We start from the raw sequence: 4,833 nt of genomic DNA, 5'->3' as shown, positions 1-4,833 counted from the left end.
TTGGAATACCAGAATTTACTACAGTTTTCTCTCTCCTGTGCTAATTGTTAAGAAGGTAATAGCTTCAGTGCTAATTTATTTTTATGTTTAATTAGGAACCTTTTTTTCCTTTACATTCAAAGCTCAGCTTTTACCAGCACTCAGATGGTGAGAGGAAAGATAATGGAAGCATTACATTCCTTCTAGTCAGTGTACTGAGAGCTGAACATCAGTTGACCCTTCCTGAACAGTTCATTTAACCAAAAAAGTAAAGCTAATTTGGGGTGTAGAAATCTCAGCAGTTTTATTACACCTAACACTTCCACCCAAAATGCAAGCCCTCACAATAAGAATGACCTAATGTCACTGTCGTGCAGCTGGCAATTAAGCACCACAGCAGCCACTCACTCACCACCTTCCCCGCCCCCACCAGTGGAATGGGGAGGACAATCAACAGTAGAACTTGTAGGTTGACATAAGAAGAGTTAAATAACTAAAACAAAGTAAAATATAGTAATAATGATAAAACAAAGCGAACCAAACAAGGGATGCACAATGCAATTGCTCACACACCCACTGACCAATGCCAGACTCCATCCCCAAACCTAGATCGACTCCCCTTCCCAGTAGCTCCCCCAGTTTATATACTGGGCATGATGTTTTAGGGTATGAAAACATCTCTTTGGCCAGTTCAGGTCACCTCTCCCAGCTACACTCCTTCCCAGTTTTCCTTTTGTGTACCTCCTCTATAGCAGAGCATGAGACACAAAAAAAGTTCTTGATTTAGGATGAACACAACTTAGCAAAAACCAAAAGCTTTCAGTGTGTTATCAGCATTATTCTCATGCTGAATCAAAACACAGCGCTGTACTGAGAAGAAAATATCTCAACTGAAACCAGGACAGTCATTAACTCAAGACAGCTGACTGCAAAACACAGACTGCATGCTTTTGGTATCTTCAGTTTTATGAAAAAAAAAAAAAAACCCAAGAAATCTTTAAGTCATTCCAGAACTCTCAATCCCTCATTATATGTTGCTAAGAAGGGAAAAAATTGCTTTAAAATAATGTCCTTCAAACATAACCTGTAACAGCTCTTTCAATAAAAATAAAAGGGACTAAAAGACTTCATTGCCTCACTATATATCTATGTATCTATACACCCAACTTACTCTTATCACTGGGAACCAGCTTCTTTCTCTGGAAGTAGCTCCTAACTCATACCACATCCCTTTGCTGGCTTGGTCCTGCAGCTGGGTGAGATCCAGGCGAGGGCCCATCAGCTGCAGGCATTCATTCAGTGAGGCTCACAACTTTTTCCCCATGGTCTGAGAAGAAGCAAGAACACCTGTGAATAAGAAATTACTAGTACTATTTCCAGAGACTATTGCTGCAGGCCTTCCTTCCTGGGAAGGCAAAAGAAACATTCACATCTTTCTCGGTGACTTCTCTTCCAGCAAGTGCCAAAGCCAAGCCTTCTCAAAAATCTCTTCCTCTCTTCGCAAAACCACCAATGGGAAGAGGCTTTGATTAGGAGAGAAAACAGAATGTGCCTTTACCTCACAAAAAAACCCCACAAAACCAAAGAAAGAGCCCCCCCAACTGAAAGGGCAGTTGTGATCGAGACAGACACTACCCTGCTAGTCCTCTCAGGGCAGCAGCCCCCAAACTGATGCACTCACCCAGCTGTGTGTCAGATCCCTTAGGCACAGCTGGGAAGGGTGTGAGATGGTGGGGATGTTTGACAACAGCTCAGGGAATATTGTTTGTCAGGGCTTTACAAGCATTCTGGTGAGGAAGATCACAAAAGAAGATAAAAGCTGGGCAATAACATGCTCCCCACTCAGCTTTGAAACAAAAAAAATGGTACTGTGTCAGTGGCGTGAGAAAGACGAGAGTTGGGCTAGAACCCAAGAGCAGACTCAGTGATGCACAGGGCTGAGGTTGTTCAGTTAGAAAAACACAGGCTTCACCTGTGTCTGGCCTCTCAGCCTTGCTCAGGAGCAGCAGGAAGGCAACACTATTTATCAGCTACCTTAAAAAAAAAAAGAGAAAGACACAGAATATGTGTTGCTTGGGGGTTTTTTTCCACTGTAAATCATGATGACATGCTTGGAGGAAAAAGCTATCTACCCCAAAGGAATTATTGATTATTTTAAGCATTCACAGCACCAGCTGCTCCTAACTCTCAACAACTAAAAGGGTTATGAGTGGGAGGCTTAGGCTGAGGCATTTTGAAGATGGCTAATATACTGTAAAAAGCAAATGTAGTGACTTCCAGGCTGATTATTGGTTCTTATGGCAAAATCAGATCAATGCCACCTGAAAAGTGTTCCTGAAGACATCTGATTTGTTCACCAGTACAGAACCAGAAAGGCTCTTACTTATGCCAATACACTAGGGTTCAGCTCCACAGGCTGAGAACTGGGGAGAGCTGGCAGTGGCCTTATCTGTCTGGGGAAAGCTCTCTCACCTTGACTGAGCACAGATGCAGCAGAAGGACAGAAAAGCATCCCACTTGAATTTGCCAGTCATGCCAGCCACAACCTGTCTTAAACCCATGTGTGTGAGATGGAGGAAGGCTCAGGCTAACTGGGGATCAGTGGGATAGGAAGTTTTGGTTCTCAACACTTCATAAGGCTTTTGCTCTCTCATGAAGGAAAGGAAGAGTAATTAATTTATTGTATGATGCCTACTGACACATAAATAATGGATCTTAGACAGCAGTAGCTATTCTGCACTAAGACAAATGCAATGACTTATTTGAGGGTTTTCACCACTTTCTGAATTTCCACAGGCATTTTTGTCTGCTACTGGGCTCAATTGTCTATTATAACACATATTAATGAATTAAATAAGCAGTTTTATTATGTTTAGCTACAATTTTTAGATACTGGAATCCAAGAGTTTTCTTTTAAACAGAAAAAATACGGAGAGGTAAGCAACATGCAAAAGGAACAGAAGCTACTACTGCTGGTTTGTAGGAAGTAACCTCCTCTGTCTGTTCTCCTACCACTTGTAAGATTTCTGGGCATTTCAGCTGAACGTATTCAGAACACTAAGGGCATAATTCCTCATTCAAAGAGAGCAGAAAGGGGACAATACTGAAAACAATAAATCTTGATGTTACCATTTAGTGAAGGAGATACTATTACAAGCAGACAGTAATATGACTCCAGGGAGTCCAGTAGCTCTTAGCATCCAGCCTAAAATCAGGACTGCATAACCACATTTTAGGATGAGGCCATCTCAGGCCCACTTCCAGTTACCATGGACAATGACTTACCTAACATAAAAGATCTTAGCTGCATGATCAGCTTTGTTCAAATAAATTCTTTAGGATAAATAAATAAATAAATAAATAAATAAAATCTATCCAGGCAATTCCCAAGTTCTCAAATTCTTCATTCTAGGGGCAGGTTCTTTCTTTTTCGGAATTGGCAGCCCTTCAATGCCAACCCCTCTTACCCCCAGTTCACACTGCATTTGCTGCAGCTGTGCATTCAAATTTACTGAATTTTTTGCCACACTTCAGACTCTGAACAAAGCAGCTTTCAGCCTCACAAGTAAGCTTTAACATACTTCAGCCCCCAATGAGTGAATCACTTTTTCATTGCAACTGGACATACTGATTGTAGTTAATATGAAACCATGGAGCAGTTTAAGGAACAACATTAAGAGGCCAGGATGCTCATTTATAAACTCACATTCCCAAAAGAGAAACAAAAGGAAAACCCAGCTAACAGCTCAAATACTATAATTTCCATCATTGTTAGAAGATGGAAAAACAACAACAAAAAGTGGGTCTGACATCAATCCAGCATATATTGAATTTGGCAGGAAATTTGCAATTGTTGAGGCAGATTTGCTTGAAGATGCTAATGAAAACCGGTGATGTGACAGAACTACATGCAAACTCAGCTAAAATGATATGAAAATGCTTGTGTTTTACAGCTATCACTACAAATGACTCTACATTTGCTTAAATGAAATAGAATTAGTCTCCATACATTTTCATGCCCCATGCTTTTGTCTCTGAGCATATCTATTTCACAATTGCCTTATATTGGTTCATTATTTTTTTTCAATGGCAGTATCAATGCATTTAATAAATAAATATTTTCTCAAACCCTCTCCCCTGTCATTCCTTAAGTTTCAGGTGAAAAAAATGAAAAAAACACTTGAACAAACATGGAGCAAAACAAATTGCAGCACATCGCTACATCGTGCAACTACTATACTAGGTTTATCTCACATGATGTAATGGAATAGCCAGCACAGACATCATTTGGTATAAACAACTGACGTCTTAGTGAAATCTATAATCCCCAATTTGTGGCACTAAACTTTTACTCCACTAAGTAAATTCAACTTAACGTGTTCATACATGTTCAAACATTAATTTGCAAAATACTTACAGAATCACAGTAAACGCTTAGGTCTGACTGTTGTTCTGAGAAGCTGGATAACAACAACACAAGAGCAACAGTAGGTGGCCGAGACACTAAGCCTGATAAAGACTTACCCTTCCCTTTCCGCCCGTAATTGTTGTACACTTGGCTTCTCCCGTCCCCTCCTCGCCTCTCCCAACACACAGAGCTCTAAGGAGCACCAGACATGGCCATAGCCCGGAGCAGGGAAGGCTGCAGCGGGCCCCGGGGATGGGAGGCCGGGGGACGCTGACAAAGGATGCTGCTCTGAGCTCCCTCCCTCCTTCCTTCCTATTCCACCTCGTACATTGACAGCAGCTCGAAGGATCGGATGTATCTGAATTACTGCCTGGGCGGGGATGAAATCGCCAAGATCTAGCCGCTCGTCTCCGGTTCCCCGGCACAGGGGACTGGAGCAACCTCTG

The 4,833-nt window shown here is 41.7% G+C and overlaps 1 long non-coding RNA gene across 4 annotated transcripts in view; it reads right to left on the bottom strand.

The window, feature by feature from the left end:
• Positions 1-4,827, bottom strand: part of LOC108449559 — a 76,141-nt gene extending 71,314 nt beyond the window's left edge. For 2 of the 4 annotated variants that reach the window (XR_001865771.1, XR_001865770.1), the window contains exon 1: positions 1,151-4,827. This is a non-coding gene — a long non-coding RNA (uncharacterized LOC108449559). The remainder of the gene's footprint in view (positions 1-1,150) is intronic. The other 2 variants (XR_001865776.1, XR_001865786.1) reach the window with 2 other exon arrangements.
• Positions 4,828-4,833: the final 6 nt, after the last annotated feature.

Source organism: Corvus brachyrhynchos, unplaced genomic scaffold (assembly GCF_000691975.1).
Source record: "Corvus brachyrhynchos isolate BGI_N302 unplaced genomic scaffold, ASM69197v1 scaffold70, whole genome shotgun sequence".
NCBI classification, from domain to species: domain Eukaryota; kingdom Metazoa; phylum Chordata; class Aves; order Passeriformes; family Corvidae; genus Corvus; species Corvus brachyrhynchos.
Note: the sequence above shows the minus strand (reverse complement) of the source record. Positions and strands in the feature narration are given on the sequence as shown.